Source organism: Aotus nancymaae, unplaced genomic scaffold (genome assembly GCF_030222135.1).
Source record: "Aotus nancymaae isolate 86718 unplaced genomic scaffold, 86718_ANA_hifiasm-v0.15.2.pri h1tg000001l, whole genome shotgun sequence".
Taxonomy (NCBI): Eukaryota; Metazoa; Chordata; class Mammalia; order Primates; family Aotidae; genus Aotus; species Aotus nancymaae.
The window spans coordinates 10,646,288-10,670,469 of NW_026988412.1; the positions used below are offsets into that span (position 1 = coordinate 10,646,288).

The following is a 24,182-nucleotide window of genomic DNA, read 5'->3' on the forward strand; positions in this document are numbered from 1 at the left end:
GTGGCACAATCTCAGCTCACTGCAACGTCTACCTCCTGGGTTCAAGTGATTCTCCTGCCTCAGCCTTCCCAGTAGCTGGGATTACAGGCATGCGCCACCATGTTCAGCTAAGTTTTGTGTTTTTAGTAAAGATGGAGTTTTGCCATATTGGCCAGGCTGGTCTTGAACCCCTGATCTCAAGTGATCCACCTGCCCAAAGTGTAGAATTATAGGTGTGAGCCATCATGGCCAGCCTGATATTTGAAAAAAGTACAGATACAACAATCTTTACAATTCTAACAAGTAAAAGAAGAAAATTTTCCCGCTATTATACTTTATATATAGTGACAAATAACATTTTACTCTTATAAAGGTATCACTTTTCCCCAGCAATTCTTATTTGTTCCTGTTTAATATTTCCACTTGCATTCTTTCAGAACCGTAGAAATACCAAGTCAAAAAACAAAAACAAAACCACAACAAAAAGCCTAGGAGAGAAGCAATAATATGGAGAAAGTGCAAGAGTGAATCAGCTGCCCATGCCCATACCATGGAAGTGAGGTGAAGGTTGGGAAAGGTCCAGGAAAGAATCTAAACATAGCTGATGGAGTGGTTCAGGAGCTGGGGAGCTGGGGATCTGGGCTTGGAGGACACCTCTGTAAATGAATGAGATACGGCTCATGTTCCTGTGGCAGAGGATAAAAATCAGACCCACAGAGAAGAAAAACGTAGAGTCTAAAGGATATGACAACAGTATTGGGTAGAGCCCAGGTAAATAGCACTGGAGAGGGTATACCAAAGAGAACTGGGATGTTTCAGCAGATACAGAACGACAGTGACTCTGGAGGATATAGTGGTCTCCTAGACTGTGAGGGCAGGAAGGGATCTTAGTCCAATCTACTTAAATGTAGTAAATGTAGAATGTTCAAGGTCACAGATGTCATTCTGCTGCTCAAAACTTGCCTTCCTCACTTTTATTTCTCACTTTGCCTTTCCTTGCTCCTTGCTTACAGGATGAAGTCCAACTCTTTAGCATGACATCAATGCCTTGACCTTGCAATTTGACCTCATAGTACTCCCTTTGCTTATTTTTCAATTTACTTAAAAATATTCTGTGCTTTTCCCTGCTTCCCTGCTTTTGCTATTCTTTCTGAACTGAATGCCTCTCTTTCCTCTGTCCATTTCTTGAAATACTGGCTTTAGGAGCCAGTTTAAGACTCAGAGAGTTCCAAATGTCCAAAACATTTTCTTCAAATCTCTCCCTTCCAAGAAATAATTTTCCTTACTTCAAAACCATATATCACTCTGTGGTATTTCTCCTGTGTAAATGTCACCTCGTATTATGACTGCTAGAGTTCTCATAATCAGGAGGCAAACTCTTTAACAACAATAAAGCTGCCTTAGTAATTTCTGTGCCCACCATCACTCAGAGTTTGTACATATTAAGAGCCTAGCAGTATTTACTGCTAGGAACAAATGAATAAATTAATGAAGCTATTAAATCTCAGCAGCTAGCTATTTCCTATTTCTGTGTCTATCTGCATCATTGGTTTGTGTGTTACAGGGGTCCTGGAGGCCACGTCAAGCTTCCTACTATGCATATAATATGCACAATATATGCCATTGAGCACTTACTATGTGCCAGGTCCTGTGCAAAGTGCTTTACATACATAATCTCATTTTATTATTTATAATAATCCAGTCTGACAAACAGCTATTGTTATTCATATTGTATACACGAAATAACTGAGGCTTAAAGATTTTGAGTAATTTGCTTAAGGGTTATGTGGATATTTAATAGCATTACTAAAATTCGAGAACAGATGATTCCAAAGTCCATGATACAGCAAACGAATTATAAGTTTAGCTCCACTGCAGTAGTTCAACTCCTCCACAGAAATTTTTTTAGTTATATACATGGGTACACAGACATGTATACATACTAAGGTACATATATGCATGTACACATATACGTATACATATATGCACACACATATGTACCCACATATATATTTTTAAATATTTGAAACATAATATTCTAATTAGACACAGTAATTTGTCAAAGACATGTCACATCTTCAGTTCTGTCATAAAAGATATTTTATACAGATAAAATCAGTGAATACTGCCAATTTTAAGATCAGATACACACTGAGGTTTTCTATTTTTATATGAATGAGTCACACAAACCCCAGAGATTAGAATACATGTACAATTTGGAAGAAATCTATGCCTTAGCAAAATCTGACTATCCAACAGCATTCCACTGTTGCTAGTTCTACAAAATACATACTAACTATATCCAAGAACCAACTCTGTAACCCATTCAGGAGCCTACTTAGATCCCAGTATGTTTAAGGTCTTTGGCAGATGCAGACATGGTATCACAGTCCCTCCCATGAGTCCAGTGATCATCTATACCAGGCAGAAACTTCTTAGTGTTCACCAAAATCTCTATTTCCCTTCTTTCTGGGCACTCAGTTGGACTATCCATCCTAGTCTCCCCTGCAGTTTAGTGTAGCCCTGTGGTAATATTCTGTACAAGAGAATGTGAAGGAAAATGATAAAATCTTTTACGCACACGTCTTCATTCTTTTACCCCTTTGGTCAGATGAATATCAGTGCCCAGAGTAATAACAGAAGCCATACACTGATAGTGGGAAAGCCTCCATCAGCCTATATTCCTAAATGACCACATGTAGCAGATCTGCCCACTCCTGTTGGCCGGGAGCACTTTACCCATGCTGGTGTGTTAAGAAACCGTTATTGTGTTAAGCTGCTGAAATGTGATAATTATTTGTCACAGCATCTAACAATGCCCTAATAAATACTGTAACCTCTCAAAATTCTAAGTGCTCCCAGGTTCAGCAATTTTTGATCCTAATATTATCTCAATAATTTTTAAATGAAATTTAAAAACTAACAAAATTATACCACTGATAAACCATAAATAAAGTATGTATTTAAATTAATTTCAGGCATAATTTTGTTATTATCAGTCTATTCTCATTAGGAATTAATAAGAATTCTGCAGCCAAGGTTAACTACGTCATGTTAGCTTTGCTCTTGATCTTTGATTATGTTAATCTGTTAGACAACAGATTTCTGTCTTCTTCAAATAAGTCACAGAAGAAACCTGGGCCAGGCTTGGTGGCTCACACCTATAATTCCAGCACTTTGGGAGGCCAAGGCAAGTGGATCACCTGAGGTCAGGAGTTTGAGACCAGCCTGGCCAGGATGTCTCTATTAATAATACAAAAATTAGCTGGGCACGGTGGTGGGCACCTGTCATCCCAGCTGCTAGGGAGGCTGAGGCAGGCAAATTGATTGAATCTGGGAGGCGGAGGTTGCAGTGAGCCGAGATTGCACCACTGCACTCCAGGCTGGGTGACAGAATGAGACTCTGTCAAAAAAGAAAAAAAAAGAAAGAAAGAAAGAAAAAAAACCTTTAGATGTCCTCTCCCTGACTTACAGTCCACTTCTTTCACTACATGGGTTTTGCTGACAGAAGAGGAGGAAAGTGACCTCTAATCTTTCCTTGTGTTATTGCTTCTGTGTTACTTCCTACATAGTACCCTCTGCGTTTACCTTTCATAACTCTTTTTCTTCTTCTGCCTTTGAACTTCCATTTATGCATTGTGATCTGTTTCCCTCATGTGGAGTTCACGGCATTCCTTGAGTCCTTCCCAGCTCTTCCTCTCAAGACTGAACTTTGCTTTTAGACAGGATTTAGTGTATTCCCTAGAGTCACGACTGCGGCCTCACAGCTTCAAGGACCCCAGGTTTTCAATTTTTCTCAGCACGTCCTGACCACCCTGCCTCTCTTCTTTTCTTGGACATTGGCTCTTTGGCAACCCTGACCACAAATTGGCTCTTACTTCCCCCTAGACTGACTTACAGAACTAATTTGACTTTGAGCTCTCTGAAAAAGGTCACTTTTTCACTCTTGTGGTACAGGGAGGGTAAATGCTAGTTTTCTGAAAGAATGTCACAGGAAGATTATTTTAAAAGAACTCAATTTCACTGATGCCAACTCTTGTTTTACTTTGAAATGTTCTCTCTTTTGCATGAGCAAGGCAAGGAACAAGGTGGCTGACCTGTTCTCTGCCTGCAGCCTGCGAGCGTTGGCCTTCAGGTGTTACTTAGAATAAATGAAGAGAAAAAGGGGGTTCCTATTTGTTTAAAAACATAGCTCTTCACAACGAATTTCAAAAAGTAAAACAAATAAGTTCAGCTATGGCTGCTTCAGGAAAATTTGATTTAAAAAAGATATGTTCCTACAAGGATTAAATTACAGGTTAAGGTTTTGCATTTACAAAAGCATAATTTTTAAAATTAATGGCCCTGCAATATTTCCATTAAATTAGAAGATTTTTGCACATGTAAATGTTAGTTATTCCATTTATTGCAGTTGGTTTTAAAATCATCTTTTCAGAAATATAGCTATTAATGACTGCTTAGAGTAAGTTTCATTGTATAAATTTTACACCAATTTTGTGTAAAAGTTTTGACATGCACTTCAAGATTACATTTCCAAGTAAGATTATCTAAAAAGGCCTTATCCACCTTTGACCACAGTCAAATACAGCAAAAGGTAATCCAAGCTGATAGGCATACACTCCTAAAACCCCAAAGAACCTTAGATTTTCAAGATACTCATTCCTATGTCTGGCAAATGAGGCTAGAGAAACTATTCCAGACAATTAGATGCAGATTCTGGTTTTGTTCTTGATGTATGTATTTTAAATATTCCACAATAATTATGATGCTGATTTTGGCAGTGTTTTAATAGTTATTTTTAAAATGCAAAGGTAATTTTAATCTGTTTTAATCTAAAACATATTAAACTATTTTTAGATTAAAATCTATTTTTAATAGATTATATTCTTGATTCTGCATCTCAATAGATGCAGAAAAAATATCTGACAAAATACAACAGCCTTTCATAATGAAAATATTCAAGAAGGAATATTTTTCGGAATAGAAAAGAACATCTTCCAACTGATAAGCGCCATTAGTAATTTTTTAAGTTTCCTCAAAGAAACCATGTCAATTTGAGCCCTGAAATTTAGTTGTGTGTATAATGCTCAGCTGACAACCCATGCTGCCCAGTGAGACATTCCTTACTCTTAAAGTTTGGTTTGTTGTTGTTGTTGTTGTTGTTTCTTCCAGAAATGACTCAGTATTTCAAATACTTCACATTGAAGAGGTAGCCTTTTAAGAAGTTGCTATGGGTTGAATCCCCCTAAAAAAGATATGTCGAAACTCTAACCCCAGTACTTCAGAATGTGACCTTGTTTGGAGACGTGATCTTTACAGAGGTAATTAAGTTAAAGGAGGTTATTAGGGCAAACCCTAGTCCAATATTGGACACAGATGCACACACAAAGAGAACCCCATTTGAGGATGAAGGTGGTGATCAGAGTGATGCTTCTCCAAACCAAGCAATGCCAGAGTTGCCGGAAACTCACCAGAAGACATGAGAGAGGTATGGAACAAATTCTTCCTTACAAACCTCAGAAAAAAACAAACCCCAGCAGCTTGATCTCAGGCTTCTACCCTTCAGAACTGTAAGACACTGCATTCCTGATGGTTTAATCCACTCAGTGTGTGGTACTTTGTTATGGCAGCCCTGGCAAACTAATGCAGAAGTCTTCGGTAAATATTTATTCACTAAAAAAGCATGGCAAAATAAGCAGAGGAAAATGACACTGATTTTAAAATATGAGTTGAGACGTAAGGCAAATGCCTGCTTTCTCCTAAACTTGAAAATACCAGAAGTGTGTACAAGAAAAGGAGGCAGATGCGCAGTTCAGGAACAACAACTCTGCCTTTGTTAGAGCAGAAAACACTCTGGGATGAAAGGTCACCGCTATAAATAAGTGTTGAAGTTAGGCATATTGACAATGGCATTATTTGCTATATATGTTTTTGGTTATCAAAAACAAAGAGAAAAATACTAGTAAAAGAGCCATGGTTTAATGAAGAAGTTTTATTTTCATACAGCTCTATTAGTTCCCATCTGATCTTCGTTCCTTGGATGTCCAACAATGATATACTACCTATTTGGTGGGAGGTAGGGCCTCAGCTCTCATCAAGAAGTTAATGGATTAGGCAGTGAGAGAACTGGTCCATCACCTAAACTTAGCCAGTCAAAGGTTCCCACTTAGACTCCTCAGTCTCTGGAGAATGGTACAAAGATGTAAGGACAGTTGAGACATTATCTTTGGCAGTAGGAAAATTCCAGCACGGCCAAGAGTGCCCAGTAGAGTTGGGACCAGTACCAAATGCCCTACCCAGACTATAGTGATGTTGGTGTGATGTTGGCTATTTGTCTTACTGCCTTGTTATCTGCTACGAGCTGAATGTTTGTTTCCCCTCAAAATTCTTACACTGAAATCCTACCTCCCAAGATGATGCTATTAGGATGTACAGCCTCTGGGAGATGATTAGGTCATGAGGGCACATCTCTCGTGAAAGGGATCAGTGCCTTTTAAAAGGAGCCTAAGAGAGGTGTTTGCACTTTGGGCACGTGAGGGTACAATGAGAATATGGGCATCTACGAAGAAGAGCACCCTCTCTGACACTAAATATGTCAGCATCTTGTTTTTGGACTTCTCAGCCTCCAAAACTATGGGAAATGAATTTCTTTTTTATAAGCCACCCAGTCTATGGTGTTCTGTTACAGCAGCTTGAAACTTTATGGAATCTGATTCATGCTTGGTTCTCCTGCCTGTCTGCCCCATCAGTGAATACCCTTCTCACAGATTCTTCTATTTAAATGAGCCAAGGCAATTTCTGTTGTTTGCAAAAAAGCACCCTGAAATGAAGCACTAAAATAAACTGTATAAATTCCATGTGCTGAAACTAAGATCTAGTTCTATTATATAAGTATTTTTAAATCATTTTTAGTCTTTAGACATCTGAACTTCATTTGGGAATCACAAAAATATTTATAAATGTATCTATTTATGTTTCTTTGACAAAATTTTTCATGTAAAATTGACCAGAAAAGCATATTATTATGAGAACTAAGTGATGGGAAACTTTTTTTAGCTTCTTAAAAAATAAATCATGAAGTTAATCTCAGAATTTGATGAGACTGTAATTATCCTCCTAAAATTCAGTTACATTAGACACCCACCTTTGAAGAGAATGCCATAAAACATGAGTCTGTGATTGAAACCTGTCTGCAGTCAGTCCATAGAAAGTACTTGCCTCACACAGACCTGCTTATCTTGTCAAACAAAGAAAAATCTTATGATCAGGTTTTCACAACCCAGGCCTTCCAATAGTCAAAGTAATGTTTCAAACAACCCAAGGAAAGTGCAGGAAGTCCAGGCTCTGTGGTCAGTCTATTGTAACATTATTCAGGTGAGGACCTCATCATGTCAGTTTAGGGCCATAAAATCTCCTTAGGCCATCTATAATATAAACTCAAGCCAAATCCCTATCAGGTGCTACCATTTATGTATGTATGTATACATGCATGTATTTCTATGGAGTTCTGTTCTTGTTGCCCAGGCTGGAGTGCAATGGCGTGAGCTCGGCTCACTGCAACCTCCACCTTGAGGGTTCAAGTGATTCTCTTGCCTCAGCCTCCCGAGTAACTGAGATTACAGGCATGTGCCACCATGCTTGGCTAATTTTGTATTTTTAGTAGAGATGAGGTTTCTCCATGTTGGTCAGGCTGGTCTTGAACTCCCAACCTCAGGTGATCCACCTGCCTCGGCCTCTCAAAGTGCTGGGATTACAGGTGTGAGCCACCGTGCCCAGCCTTTATATATATATTTTTTAAGCTAACAAGGAACTAGTTACATATTTATAATTACCCAGTTACTGTAGACAAATTAATGCAACTGTTTTTTCAAGGTGATTAAAAACATTGTTTATCCTGGACTAGAGTATGGTAAGATTCATCATGTGGACTGGCATTATGCCTGCAGCCATATGCCATCTGTCATTTTCTTTAATGAAGTTTGCATCAATTTACAGGAAGCACCAAATGCCATATAACTTGTAGAATTGCTTTATTCAAGCAGATCAATGCTTGATGTCCTTTTTTTTTTAATAGAAACTCATCTACTTGAATCCATATAAGGAGAACCTTCTCAGGCTCTGTTTCCTTGGCTGAGGAGGGTATCAGAATAAGTAGTTCAGAAGCAAAGCATTGAAGAGAAAAGGTCTAAGTTCATGACCTGCTGCAAACAAATAAACAAGAGGACAAATCTACTAACCTTTCAGATCTGTAACTATGCTTTTAAACATAGCACATTTAGAATTTCGAGAAAAAGGAATTCTACCATTCATTTTTTTAAAAAAACAATAACTAAGACAAATAATTCTAAACAAATACCTCCTTTAAAACATTAATAGCAAATACGTTATTTTCGATTTTTATATTTTTAAAAATTTTATTTATGTATTTATTTTTGAGATGGAGTCTCGCTGCTGCCCAGGCTGGAATGCTGTGGCACGATCTTGGCTCACTGTAACCTCCACCTCCCCAGTTCAAGCAATTCTCCTGCCTCAGTCTCCCAAGTAGCTGGGATTACAGGCACCCACCACCATACCCAGCTAATTTTTGTGTTTTTAGTAGATACGGGGTTTCACCATGCTGGTCAGACTGGTCTCAAACTCCTGACCTTGTGATCCACCTGTCTCAGCCTCCTGAAGTGCTGGGATTACAGGCGTGAGCCACGTCACCTGGCCTATTTCCAAATGTTATTGGTCAAACTGACTTAACTCATTTCCAATTTCTTGTGTTAAAGAGAAACATATACGGTAACCAGTGAGAGCTCCCAGCTTAAATTTATTTGGAATTTAACTAATATTTAAAATATCCTAAAACTCTCTTCCGTTATCATCCAAGGTTATTATCCTAAATTTTCTGACTCTTATCTAAAAAAATTTTAATTATAAAAGTCTCAACTAGAAAGGAACCTAACCTGAGGTAATAAGTTAATCACTACCCACATTTAATGGATGATAGTATTTTTATCCTTTCTCTTTTAAAAAAGATTTCTCTTTTATAACTATTAATTAATAAAACATTAAAGATTCTCATAAAGAGGCTACCTCCCCATCTTTTCCCCATTTCCCCTTCCCTAGATGTAAACAGTATGTGGAAATCAGTGTGCATTAGTCCAATATATGTTAACATATTTTTATTCAGCATCATGAGCCCCTTGTTCCTGATCCACAAAGCAGTCTCCCCCTACATTTTCCTTTCCACCACCACTGCTATATGGATATTTACTTTTACTGATTGTCATTTGCATGAAAATTTTGGGAGACAGAGAGTAAGGCCTCCGCTTCTCCCCATCCCTATACTTGACCCCCAGCCATCTCTTCCAGAACTACTCTTACACTACTAGAACTCTTAACCCCTAATCTGCAACTACATAGCAGAGCAATAACTCAGGCCATAGAGCTCAGTAAATCTAACTGTGGGAATGCAGATTAAGGAAAAATCTAAACGACAACAGGAAGACACTTTGCCTGCTCTCTTCTATAAGCACTTCCCAACACACATTTCTTTAGACTTTTCCCTCCTAGCTTTTTTATTTCCATAGTTCTCACACAGAATATTCTCAAATCTGGTTTTAATTCCTACGGCTTTCCTAAGTTGGTTACTCTTCCACACTAAGTCAATATCCCCTTTAAATCACCATGTCTGAAACCCGATTCTTCTTCTATTCATTCTTGTCAATAGAATCTCTATACTCTTAAATTCACAAGTTTATTGAACTGAATTTTATCAAAACTCTTGCCACTCTCTAGGCTCCCATATCTGATTGCAATCAATCAGTTACTTTCCGTGAAAATCAGTGTGCATTAGTCCCATACATGTTAATATATTTTTGTTCAGCAACATGCTTCCCTTTTCCTTGATCCACGAAAGCAGTACAAGGACACAAAATTTATCAGTAAACATCACACACGTACAAGATCTGAAATCCATATAAAATGTTCATATGAATTAACCCTTGGTAACAAATTCTCATTTTGCTATTTGACAAGATTACAATGTTTTTCAAATTAAAAAAAGATTGTTTGGAGAAAAATAATATTAAATGCAATACTAATGAATTCCTAATACACCATAATTTAGTTGAAATATTAACACTAGAAAAAAATGAATTTCATTGTATTTGACTATTACATGAACATGAATTTTCTTCATATAAAAGTAGAGGTAGATGAGAAATAAAATAGTCTTAAGTTTGATTCTATCAGGACTATAGAAGTAAAACTTGTAATAAACAAAATTAAAATGTGTCTGAAACATGAGAATAATGTTTGTAAAAAATAAGAAATAACAGCCAGACGTGGTGGCTCATGCTTGTAATCCCAGAACTTTAGGAAGTCAAGGCAGGAGGATTGCTTGAGTTGAGGAGTTTGAGACCAGACTGGGCAAGATGGTGGGTCCCTATCTCTACAGAAAAATTTAAAAATTGGCCAGAAATGGTGGCACGAGCCTGTGGTATCAGCTACTTGGGAGGCTGAGGCAAGAGAATTGCTTGAGTCCAGGAGGTCAAGGCTACAGAGAGCTGTGTTTGTGCCACTGCATTCCAGCCTGGGCAACAGAGCCAGGTTCTGGCTCAAAAAATAAAATAAAATAAAATAAAATAAAATAAAATAAAATAGAGATAAGAGGATAATATATTAATAGCTCTTATAAATAAATAAGCAGCATATAGAAAAAACAATATAAAACTGCATATAGATTATGAACTTATAAATCACAAAAGAAAAATATAAACTGGCTAGTAACTAAATACCAAAAATACTGAATTTTACTAGTAGTCAAATAATACACATTATTTTTTACCTATCAAATAAGCAAAGACAAAATATATAATATTAAAGGCTAATAATATATGCTAATCTCATGTGCAAATATTCTGAAAAAAGAGTATTTTAAAGCTGTATGCCTATCACGTTCATTAGGATGGCTATTATCAAAAAAAAGGAAAGTAACAAGTCTTAGTGAAGACGTACATCGTTGGTGGGAATGCAAAATAGTGTAGCCACTATCCAAAACAGTATTGAATTTCCTCAAAAAAACTAAACATGGAATCACCATATGACCCAGTAATTCTACTTCTGGGCATATAACCGAAAGAATTGATAGTGGGGTCTCCAAGAGATAGCTGCACACATGTTTACTACAGCATTATTCACAAGAACCGAGGGGTAGAAGTAACCCAAATGTTCATCAAAAGATAAATGAATAAACAATATGTTGTATATACATACAAAGAAATATATTATTCAGCCTTTAAAAACAAGAATTCCTATCACATGCTATAATACAGCTAAACTTGGAAGACATTATGCTAGGAGAAATAAGCCAGTCACAAAAAGATAAATATTGTATAATTCCCCTCATAAATGGTATCTAAAGTAATCAAACTCATACAAACAGAAAGTAGAATCATGGGTTGGACGTGGTGGCTCAAACCTCTAATCCCAACATTTTGGGAGGCCAAGGCAGGAGGGATTGCTTGAGCCCAGGAGTTCCAGACCAGTCTGGGGAACATGCTGAAATCCTGTCTCTACTAAAAATACAAAAATCAGTGGGGCATGGTGGCATATATCTGTAGTCCCAGCTACTTGGGAGGCTGAGGCAGGAGAATCACTTGAGCCCAGGAGGCAGAGACTGCAGTGAGCTGAGATTATGTCATTGCACTCTAGCCTCTGTGACCAGAGTGAAACACTGTCAAAAAAAGAAAGAGAGAGAGAGAGAGGGAGAGAGAGAGAGAGAGAGAGAGAGAGAAAGAGAGAGGAAGGGAGGGAGGGAAGGGAGAGGAGGAGACAGAGGGAGAGAGGGAGGGAGGGAGGGAGGGAGGGAGGGAGGAAGGAAGGAAGGAAGGAAGGAAGATTACCAGGAGCTGAGGGAATGGGAAATGGGAAGGTGTTGTTCAATGTAGACAGAGTTTCAGTTTCATAAATGAAAAAGTTCTAGAGATATATTGCATAACAATGCGAATATACTTAACATCACTGAATTCCCATTTAAAATGGACGCTAAATGTCACATTGTATGTTTTTACCACAATTAAAAACAACTCTCCAGATATGTCAATGTTTTAATATTTTAATTCTACAATAAAATATATATATTTGAGATGGAGTCTCACTCTGTTGCCCAGGCTGGAGTGCAATGTCAATGCAACCTCCAGCTCCCGGGTTTAAGCGATTGTTGTGTCTCAGCCTCCCAAGTAGCAGGTGTGTCCCACCACGCCTGGCTAATTTTCAGTAGAGATGTGGTTTTACCATGTTGGCCATGCTGGTCTTCAACTCCTGACCTCAAGTGATCAATCTGCCTTGGCCTCCCTAAGTGCTGGGATTACAGGTGTGAGCTACCATGTCCGACCCACATTTAGAAATTTAATATAAGGAAATAACTATTGAATATGCACAAAGACATGGCAATAAATGATGTTCACCTTAGTTTGGTATGTCATGGAAAAGAAAGGACAACTATTAAAACCTTCAATCCAGGAGAGTAGTTAAATAGATTATGATACAATCACATGATAGAATACTCTGCATCCATTGGGAATGATGTTTAAAATCATTGAACAGTCAATCAAAGTTTTTTATGACATAATGTTAGCTAATTTTTCTATAAACATATATTCATCTTATTGGTAAAGAGAGAGGGAAGACAGGAGAATATTTTAAGAATAATTTTCTAGTGTCTGTTTCTCCAACCAGCACAGGACCCTTTAAAAATGTATGTATTACCTACAGATTTCACTCGGTCACTAATCATGAGCTCATCTTTTATTGTTGCTATATGCGGTTCTTGCTTTGCTACTGAATTTCTCAAATGCATCTCTATACTCTTCTATCAAAACTGTAAAGTCTTCAAAGGCTACAAGTTCTAGCAGCATTAGCATGGTTCCCTCGGATTGTTTTCCATTACTATCCTCCCATTACTGAATGAGGCTTGTGTATAAGACGGCAAGATCAAACAGGATGAGCATAGAAAATGAAACCAACACATACTTGTTGCATACCGACTGTGTGCAAGATGTAGCTGGGTACAAAAGATTTTATTAAAAATAGAAGGTCTGGTTGTTGTCTTCCAGGAGTTTATTATCTTGTTAGGGAAGCCATGCATACATAACAGGCAAGGTAAACTCTGGAGGTACTTTGAGAAGAATATATGACTTACTTTAAATTACCAACACATAATAAAATAAGTTACTAATACTTTCTTCCTCCTATTCAGTGTAAGAAGACATAATTTAATGGCCTAAAATAAGTTAATGATTTTCTAAAGTGCTTATCTGTTCTCTTGGCCATTTTATTCCCAAGTGAAATCTAAGGATAATTAAAATTCATGCCAGTTTTGGAATGTTAGGGCCAGATCAAATAAGTGAAAATCTTCCAAGAGTTTTAAAAAAATTCCCAGAGGGATTCATTAAAATTATACTGTTAACAAATATCTAAGTATGGGTTTTTAGTTCACTTCAATGGCACAGAAAGGAAAAAAGGAAGGAGAAAAGGAAGGGGAAGAAGGAAAGGAGGAAGAAAGAAGGGAGGAAAGAAAGGAGGAAGGGAGAGACGGAGGGAGGGAGGGAAGGGAGGAGGGAGGGAAGGAAGGAGAGAGGGAGAGAGGGAGGGAGGGAGGGAGGGAAAAGATCCCTATTTGTCCAATCAGAATTTGATTTCCATCATGACACTCAAACTGCTACCGGCAATCCATCCATGACCTCCATGTTGCTAAATCTGGTTGTCATTCTCAGTCCTCAGCTTTTTATCTTTCAATAGAATTTCTTTCCTTCTTTCTTTTCTTTTTTTTTTTTTGACAAGGCCTTATTTTGTAGCCTGGAGTGCAGTGGCCCTAGGACACAGCAACCTTAATCTGCTGGGTTTACATGATCCTCCTACCTCAGCCTCCCGAGTAAATGAGATGACAGGCATGTGCCATCATGCCTAGCTATTTTTAAAATAAAGATGGGGATCTCACTATGTTGCCTAGGCTGGTCGCAATCTCCTGGCCTAAAATGATTCTCCCACCTTGTTCTCCCAAATTATTAGAATTATAGGCATGAGCCACTGCACCCAGCCCCTTTCAACAGAACTCGACACCATGAATCTCTCCCTCCTCAAAGTACTTCATTCACCAAGGTAGCATCTTCTCTTGGTTTTCCTCCTGCATCACTGGTCATTTCTTCTTAGCCTCTCTATCTGATTCCTGCCCATCTCCCTTACCTCTTACTGAAGGAATGGACAGGACTCGGATTCCATCTTCTTTTCTACCTATACTCACTCCTTTGGAGTTTGCATCCATCCTCATGACTTTAAATACCACCTACTTACCAACAACTCTCACGTTCTATCTCTTGCCCAGATCTCTCTCCTGATTTATATATCTTCCACTTTACATGTTCTAACTTAAATTCCTCATTCTCCCCAACAAAGCCTGCTTCCATTTCCATAACAGCTGGAAGCAATTACATCCTTGTAGTTGCTCAGACAAAAACCCTTGGAGTCATTCTTCTCCCCGTTGGCTCTATCTTCAAAATATATACAAAGTCTGTACTCCTTTTATCACTTCTACTGCAACCTGCCATCTTGATTGAGGCAACCAGTTCGCTCCCTGATTATTGCAGTAGGCTACTGTTTCTTTCCTTGCTAAGCCACGTCATCCTCCCCATACAGATTACTCTGGCTAAAAGATTCTCCAGCTTAATCTTTAGAAACTTAAATTGAATTGTGTCATTCCTTTTCTCAAACAACTGCAATAGCTTCCCAGTTCACTCAGAATTAAACCCAGATGTCTTATGACTACCTCCAAGGCCCTATATAATCTGCCTATAGTCCTTTTTCTGATCCTAAACAGCTACCTTTTCTGGCTGCATTTATCTTCCCTCTGCTCATTTGATTTATCCACAATTATCTCCTGGGACTTCCTTGCCTGAAGATTACCTCCTTAGGGTCCTTGCTTTAGCTGATTCCTATGCCAGATAGGATCTTTCCCCAGAATATCTGCTTGTTCCTACTCCTTTATCTCCTTTCAGTCATTGCTAAAATCTTTTCTTCTCAATAAGGCCTTTTCTGACCCCTCTATTTCTTATCGAATCCCAGATCTAACCACTTCCCCTTTAATTTGCTCCCCTTTTTTCTCCATTTACAGTTGTAGTTAGTTTCAAGTTAGTTACATAATTTAAATTATATAAATATTTATGATAATTGCTTATTGCATGTATCACCTGCCCCTACCTCCCTGCTAAAATATACGTTTCATGAGAGCAGAGATCTTCTCCTATTCCTTGATATACTCTCAGTGCCTACAACAATCTTTGGCCAGTAGCATACACTGAATAAATGTTTATTACATAAACAAAATAGGGCAAGGAACATAACAGCACCAGATGGAAAAGAATGATCTGGCTTTTAGCCTTAGTTATAATTCATGAAATTCTACAAAAATTGTTTGTATTCATACTGCTGGATATGGAAAAAATATCCATAGTATAAGATGATGTAAAACCACCACAGTTTACATGTGCAAATGCATGCAGCAGTAATCACATAGAAGGCAGAGAAGTGATGCCTTTTGTTCAAGATTAAGTAGGTAAATAGCTTTTCTCCCCAAATTCATGCAAAACCCTATATGAAGAAGGATTATTATTTAATAAGGAGACTCTCAGAGACCCTCAATGTTATCACACTGGAAAGAATTACTCATCGTGCTACCAAAAAAGGCATCTGATTTGGAAAGATCTCATTTACTCATAGATTGTTTCGTTATACATGTTTTAAATTACACTTGTTGAAAACTTGAGAGCAAAACATGGTTCGAGTTTATCATGTGCAGCAAGCATAGTGATGTCCAAATCAGAGTCACAACAATAAAACTGCTGACGATAAGTGACTCATGCTGACACTGTGTAATGTGATGTGTGGTTGAAATTAATTTTATTTAATTTGGTTGCATGTCCTTCTTGCCATGTAGTTACAACACAGGGGCATCACTAGCTCTTGCTGTCTAGGTCAGTCATATAAAGACGGTAAAATTTCTACAAGCAAATGACAGTTCTGGAACTAACAGGAGATTTACAGAAGTGTACATATCTGATTGGCACTCTCCTTTCCTTTATGGACCTGAAGCAGCATGCCAGCTCTCCTGGGGACTGGCAAGCTGAATGCAGTGCGGACAAACCCTGCAAGCCTCAAAACTCAGCACCTCCATTTTCTGTCTCTCGGCAGCTTGGAGCAGAAGAGAGGATGACCGTGGCAGGCTTGGTACATGGTGTTAAGGCTGGCTGTGGAGCATCCTTTATCAGTTTGCAATGTAGGGCATGAGAAAACCCGGCTGACAACATGAAGCCATCACAGTGTACTCAGTCTCCAGGACTGACAACAGCATGTCTAGATGGAGTGAGAAGAAACCAACCAATAAAGGCAGAGGCTGATGGGTTATGAGACCACCTACTAACTAATCCCAAAGTACTCCTGTGGAGAAGACTGTCATTCTCTTTTTGACTTAGGCAACAAAATGTCATGATTTGACTCATCCCATTCTCAGAAGCCTGGTTTTCCTCTCTGTTCTTCCTATATGCAATTTCTGGCAACACCCAGTCTCTTTGGGCCATATTTTTCTTTACAGTTTAAACAAAAGAGCTGAACACAGGGTGTTTTTTTTTTTTTTTAAATGTTTTTTTTTTTCTCCAGTTTAAGTATTTTGTGACATCACAAGAGAAGTCAAATTGTGATAATCCAAATAGTGGCCAAGTGTACCCTTCTCCCATCTTACCTGTTAAACCAAAAATGAAAAATACCATTTTGGTCAGGAGGCAATTGTCCCTGCTATTATTCAAGAATTGCTAATCATGACGAGGTACGGTGGCTCACACCTGCAATCTCAGTACTTTGGGAGGCTGAGGCAAGTGGACTACTTGGGCAGGGGAGTTTGAGACCAGCCCGGGCAACATGGTGAAACCCTGTCTCTATAAAAAGATAAAATACAAGAATTAGCTGGGTGTGCCGGTACTCGCAGCTTCTCAGGAGGCTAAGGCAGGAGGATTGCTTGACCCTTGGAGGTGGAGGTTGCACTGAGCACAGATCATGCCACTGCATTCCAGCCTGGGTGACAGAGTAAGACTGTCTCAAAAGAAAAAAAAAAAAAATCACATATTCAGTGCAGGCATTAGTGTATTTTTCTATCTCATATATTCAAGTCTATTTGCTTCTTTTTAGAAGAGGTATTTATTTCCTCGCCATATTACTCACTATACTGCTCTTGATTTGTGTAGCCCCTATTGAGTCCATTGAGGGCAGGACCTCTCCATACTTAGCATTAGCTCAGCACATAGTTCACACTGATAAATACATGTGGACTCGTATGAAGCCTTTGTACACACACACGCACACATGTATGCAAACACACAGCCAGCTACAGCATGAATTTTTATAATAAATATGCTATGTCCTAGCCATTTTGTCTTATTATCTTCATAATGGGCCAAAATGGAAGTGCCTCCTCTCTCCTGCCAAAAATCAAAAAAGCATTCACTATGACTATTTATTTTCAGAGAGGTGAATGGCCATCTTGTGGTCTCACAGATGGCTCAGTAAAATTCTCCACTAGAGTCGCCAAGGTAGGAATGAGAACCTGGGTCTTTTAGCTTAAAGAAGGCTGCCGTGATGGCTCCAAGAATTTTACTTCTCCTCTTCCCTTTTTCTCTATCATTTTCTGCATCTCATTTCCTCATTTATGTTTTGGGTTTACTACTACCAATATAAAGAAGTCATAATAATAAATGAAAAAGTTAAAGATTGGCACAGGAGCTGGCTTTCACTTACTTATTATTTCAGTGCAATCAAATGAATACTTATTGATATCCTGTGGTTTCTGAACTCTGGGCTGGACCGTGGGAATAAAACACTAACCATTTGGACAGAGTCCTCTCCTCCCAGAAAGGAGATACTAGTAAGGGGTAGAACCAAGTTATAGCATAGGTAAAAAGCTAAATAATGAGAGAAGGGGCTAATGTGGGAGGATTTGGGATGTGAAGGGGATCCCTTAACCCAAAAACCAGAGCAAGTCGCTCCTCTTCTCAAACTTTCCCAATGCTTCCTTCCCACCTTACTTATGACCAAAGCCAAAGACCTTACAGTAACTGACAGGTCTTTCTGTGAGCAGGGCTCCCATCACCTATGTGACCTCATCTTCTCTTCTTCTGCTTCCCTCCTGGTTCACTCCAGCCACTCTGGTCCTTGCACTCCTTAAAGGCAGCGGCCCATGCCTATCTCAGGGCCTTTGCACTTGCTGTCTGCTCTATCTGGAATAGTGTTCTCCCAGACAGCCTCATAGCTAGACCCCTCACTTCAATCAAGTATTGGCTTGGTGACACCTTCCCAGTGGGGCCTTACCTGGGTTTTGCCGAAACTTCAACATTCACCCTCCAACATTTTATATTGCCAGTCCTGCTTCACATTTATTTATGCTTAGCTCTTATCACTAACGTAATACATAATGTACCTATTTTCTTGCTTATTGCCTGACTTTTCCATGAGAGGGGTAAATCCTATGACAGAAGGCTCTTTTATTTATTTTGCCTACGGTAGTATCCCCAGGGCCTAGAACAGTGCCTGGCACATTGTAGATATTCAAGGAATACTCTGTGAATGAATAAATGAATGAAGTGTCATAAAATTCTTCCCAGAGGAAGTGAGTGATTAAAAACTAATCTGAAATCTGAAGAATGAGACTGAATTATACCAGCAAAGGAAATGGAGGATGGTGAGATGGAAGGGGAATAGGAAAGAGCATTTCAAAGGAAGAGATTAGGAGTACATCAGGATTTTGTTAAAGCTGAAGGCTGAGGGCAAAAGGTTGGACAAGAGATAACAAGGTACAGCTAGAGAAGGAGGCTGAGGCCATGTCCAGCAGGGCCTTGGGAGCCATGCAAACCAATTTGCACTTTACTCTTACAGCAATGGAGGATGTTCGAGAAATTATAATCAGAGGAAGATATTCTTTCTAACTAAAAATGAAATCATCTGGATTAGATTTAAAAGGGGCAAGGCTGGAGGCAGAGAGACTGGCTAGTAGGTAGATGAGGGGTTGTGTATATACCAAAATAGTGGTGATGGCACTCAAAAGCAGCAGAAGATTCTAGGGCCAATCAGAAGTCTTGGTAATGGATATTTATGTATATGATACGATAATATCTGATTAAGTCATAGAGTTATGAATTACATGCAATAAATATTACATGTATTTCTAGGGTGGGTCAAGGAGCGGACGATAAGAGAGAAGAAAGCATCAAAGGTGGTGACTGAGTTTCTGGCTTGGGTAACTGCAGTATCAGATATTAGTAGTATCAGACAGGTGTTAATTAAAGAATGTATAGTATAAACATGGCCAAATTTTTTGACACTCCTCTCAATGAGAGGTGGGGATTGTGAACCAGAAAGTATCTGAGACAGCTCTCAGTCAGTTTAGAAGTCTCTTTTGCCAATGTTAAGGACATGCCTTTGACATTAAGATTTACATTAAGATGTATATTCCATGTCCTGGAAAGGCAGGACAAATGGAAGTTGAATCGGAGGGCAGTGCTTTTAGGTCACAGGTGGATTCAAGGATTTTCTGACTGGCAATTAGATGAAAGACTCTCTCTAAAGACCTGGAATGAACAGAAGAGAGTATCTGGGTTAAGATAAAGGGTTGTGGAGACCAAGGCTTTTATTATGCAGATGGAGCCTCCAGGTAGTAGGCTTCAGAGAGACCAGATTGTCTTACGGTTTCTGTTTTAATATTAAGGCTGGTCAGTTGTGCCTCAATTCCAAAGGGAGGATGGTATAATGAGGCATATCTGACCACCTGTTCCCACCATGGCCTGAACTCGTGTTTCATGTTAACTTTGGAATGCTCTTGGCTGCGAGGGGGGTCCATTTAGTTGGTTGGGGCCAGGCAGGGTTGGGGAGGTGGGTTGCTTAACATTTTATTTTGCTTTACAGGTCCTATGTCCTCTTAAATTTGGGCAGAATCCGTGACTTCTTTGTTCAGCAAAATATCGCAGAAGTGATGCTGTACCAGACTGAAATAGAGTGGCAGTTTCTAGATGTGGTATCTTGGATCCAAAGAATCAATGACCTCATACAACAGACCCAGTTGAGTTCCCAGGAAACAGCGATCACCAGCCATGTTAGTGAGACATCACGGAAGTAGATAAAGTAGATACTCCAGCCCACTCGAGCCACCCCAGCTCACATCATCTGGAGCAGAGTCAACCCTTTTCTGCTAAGCCTTGCTCAAATTGCCAATTCATGAACAAAATAAATAACTGCAATTGTTTTAAGCCAGTAACTTTTAGGGTGGTTTGTTGTTACAAGCTATGAATAACAAGAAAAATGAGAGAGAGATAACAGGAAAAGAAATTGTCATGATTTTTCCATGTGAAACCACACAGGGTTAAGCAGTTGTGGTTGCCTAATTATTTCTACTCAGTGGGATGTCAGAGGAAAGAAGAGAGTGCCCTTTAATACGGGGTACACCGGTACTTTGGGATGATCTTAGAAGGAGTTAATTCTGGTCCAAACTAACAAGAGAAGTAATAGAATATATTAAACACTTAAATATCATACTTTCATTTTGTTTGAACCACTGGAGAGAATCCAGTCCCAAATTAATATAACAAAACCAGAAGCCAGAAGCTTGTTTAAAAAATATTTTATCAGATTCCAAATTTCAGTTTGTGGTAGGGCATACTGGAATCCTTTAATAGTTACTCTGGTAAAGACATTCTTCTCATTTTGTAAGTGAACAAAAGAAGACAGAGTGAGCCCCTCTGGAACTCCCTAAGTTATTGGTAGACATCGTCCCTATATTAAGTTGGAGATCGATAAGGCTCTAGATCAATATTAGAGCTTCATGTCAGGGGATGGTACATGTACGTGACAGATGAAGCCAGATAGGAAAGGAAAGTAAACAACTCTTTGTTTTTATTTGAACTACTTTTTTTTTTAAGTGAGTCAGATATAGACAGTTCATTTTAAGTGCTGGTATTCAGAGTTGGAATGTGGATGGGATTAAAGTAGTTTTATTAGAGAAAAGGGAAGCCCAGAGGGAAAACGGCATGAAAAACTCAGTGACTTCAAAAGCTGACATTAGTCGGACATGCTTACCACAGAGGCAGAAACCATCTAGGTAGACTTCAGCTAAAGGCTCTATAAACCCAAGTATTATTTCTATTACTATCCTAATTACTGTCTTCATTGAAAAGGAAGAAAACACACCCACATTGTAGACATAATGTTCAAATTATGCATTTGCCCTGGAGCTTAAGAAAGGTTAGATATGTCTCTTGGTTTTTCATAAATCTAACTTACACTTTTCCATTCAGACTATTAATTACTAGCATTTCCCAAATGTAATTACAGTCTTTTTAGGAAATAGTTGTTGCATATTTCTCTACCCAAAGACAGAGTCTTACTCCTTTGTGCATTTAAAATATGTTAGGTCAATGAGTAGGTAAGTGGTTCAAAGGAAAGAGAAACAGTATTGCCATCATTATTCATGACCCAGAATGTGGCCTCTGTTTCATGAAGGTGAATTAATTCCAAACACCCCATCACAAAAATGTGGCCATTCTCACCACATTTATGGCTTGTTTAAGAGGGCATGTTAGCATCTCCGTAATATCAGGGTTTGTGGAACTGTTTTCTATATCTGTTACATAAGGTCTACATACTCAAGTCCTTCTTGAATATGGTTCCAAAAGTAATTTTATCTTCAGAGAGTGAACTAAACTTTATTTTTTCTTTAAAAACAAATGGAGGTAATGCAATCCAACATATTTCCTTTGGTGACCTGAAATCTTACAGGCAGAATCAATGCTGTTATACTCTGATCTATTCAACTTAACAGTCTGAACACCTTTCTGCTTCCTTAGAATGATCTTATTCATCTGTTTTAACCTTAAATGGTTTTTCATCTTTAAACTACTCAACCAAATAGCATTTTATTGGAAGGAGCAAAGAGAAGGGATGAGTTGGGAAGGAGAGTAAATCTTCTGTATCTCAACAACCCAACTTCCCAATCTATTTAGAAAGTTATTTTAGGTTTTTTGTGTCACGAACTGAGTATTCAGCTATTCTTATGGAGGTTATATAACAGGTATAAAACATTCTTCTTTCCTTCAGGAAAGTATCTTTTACATCTGGTTGGGAGATGACACATATAAAGACGAAGATATATCTAGTAAAATAAGGAAGTAAAATTTTCAAACACTGCGATGATAAAAAGTGGAAGAAAACTTCGATGAGTGCACAGGGAATGGGATAGTTGCGAAAGTATCACTCATTCATGTATTTATCCATCAACCATTGAAAGTGCTTGCCATGTTTCAGTGAGTGGGCCAAGCTCTGGAAAGTCTATCACAAGAGAGAAGCAAGGCATAATACTGGCATTATGGCAGAATCTCAGAATTTGTGGGATAAGGGCAAGACTGCCTGAGCTTGAATGCTTACTTTGACACTGACTAAAGATGGGCCCTGTAGGGACTTGGTCAAGTGACTTGATGTTTCTGTGCCTCAATTTCCTCTTTTATAAACAGATATAACAAGAATAACTGTCTTTCAGAATTGTTATGAGGATAAAATGTGTGAACATATGCAAAGGTTAGCCCATATAAACACTATACAAATAGAAGTCTACTCCTGAGAATTCAGGGGAAGACAGGCCAGTCAAGAGGTAAACCTAGGCAGCAGGGACTTGAATTGGATCAGAATTTCCAGGAACTTCCCCTGGTACCTTTTGTGACTTAGATTTAGAGGGCCCTGGTTCTGGGAAAAGCTGGGGCATGTGCATCTCAGCCAGAACTCCTCAAGAATGAGCGCTCAAACTCAAGTTGCAGGACACTGCCCTCTTAATGCTACTGTAGAGTATGGACAAGCTTGAGGAGACGCCAAAGCCTGTCAGCATAAAAACCAAGTCAATATATGACCCTCTTCTCACTGCTTGGTTTTCTAAGCTGACTAGCGTGAGAGCTACCCCGACACTTCCTGAAGAGGCCATGTGTGGAGTGCTAGGCTAGGGAATTTATGAATTACCCCATTCAATTCCAAGAAATAAACCTCAGAGATAAGAACAGTGAGTCTCATTTTACAGATTTGAAGTCTGAGGCACAGGGAGGTCAAGTGCCTTGACAGTGAGACAGTTCACCAGCTTTTATTTTTGCCTCTTAGACCTATAGACCAAGGTTATTCCAGGCTTGACCTTTAAGCTAACAGAGGTGGTAGAACTTTGAGTCACAGTACTTGATTATCTAGTATGGTCAAGCCCACGAGAAGAAGGGAATGTATGAAAGAACCCAGGCTGACTGGTTCCAGAGCCTATGGATCTGTAATTCCAGCAGGAAGAGAATGGGAGAAGATTCCACTGAGAAGGGCCTAGCAGGAATTAATATTTTCCTTCCCATTGTAACACCCTCTCATTCCTGATGAAGAATTGTTAAAAGCAATATGTGTTGCACCCCTTCCCTGCTCAGGGTAGGTAGGCCATGTAGGCCCTAACTGGGAGATTTGCTTTCAAGAACTGATGCACAGGCATTATACAAGCTAGTGACGAAGGTCCTGAGGAGTCACACAGCTCTCCAGCCCTCCAGGACCACCCAGGCAGGGATGCGGCACTGTGACTGCAGCTGCCCACGCTGGGCGGCAGTAGCTCCCAGCAACAGGAGGCCACTCTGGCCCAGCAAACTCATCCCCTTTGTGGAGGGAGTTGTGTTTGTTTGCTGAGGCCCAAAGTCATACGCAAAATAATATATGCCATTCCAAAGCATAAGTCAAATGGTTCCATCAGTTATTTTCAGTTTGTCTTTAAAATCTCTGATTATTCAACTTTAATTTTTGGCCTCACCTCGTGGGCCATTAGAGGGAGGCTGACTGCAGCTGAAGGGTGTTTTGCCACATAGCTGTAGATTAGCTAAATGCATGAACTATTCTGAACCTTGAATAGTGCTGAGCAGAGGATTTGGGGACCTGCCCTCATACTCTCTGAGAGTTCCCTGTGTTTTAGCCATGTCAGATGTTTTAGCATGTCAGTTCAGCTCTCTTAAGTTCCCCAGGGATTTATTACATGGGCTCCTGAAGGTTTCCCTTTCAAATGGCCATAGATTTTATATCCAAATCAGTGTGCAGTGATCACTCTCCTGGTTTTAACTCATGGCAAT

At 39.0% G+C, this 24,182-nt stretch overlaps 1 protein-coding gene and 1 long non-coding RNA gene across 3 annotated transcripts in view; one reads left to right on the top strand and one right to left on the bottom strand.

Moving 5' to 3' along the window:
• LOC105732715 (uncharacterized) overlaps nt 1-20,313 on the top strand; it is a 43,002-nt gene extending 22,689 nt beyond the window's left edge. The window contains exons 2-3 of the long non-coding RNA XR_010340647.1: nt 16,213-16,421; nt 19,969-20,313. This is a non-coding gene — a long non-coding RNA (uncharacterized LOC105732715). The remainder of the gene's footprint in view (nt 1-16,212; nt 16,422-19,968) is intronic.
• Nucleotides 1-24,182, bottom strand: part of MACROD2 (mono-ADP ribosylhydrolase 2) — a 2,078,532-nt gene that overhangs the window by 1,136,464 nt on the left and 917,886 nt on the right. The window lies entirely within an intron of this gene.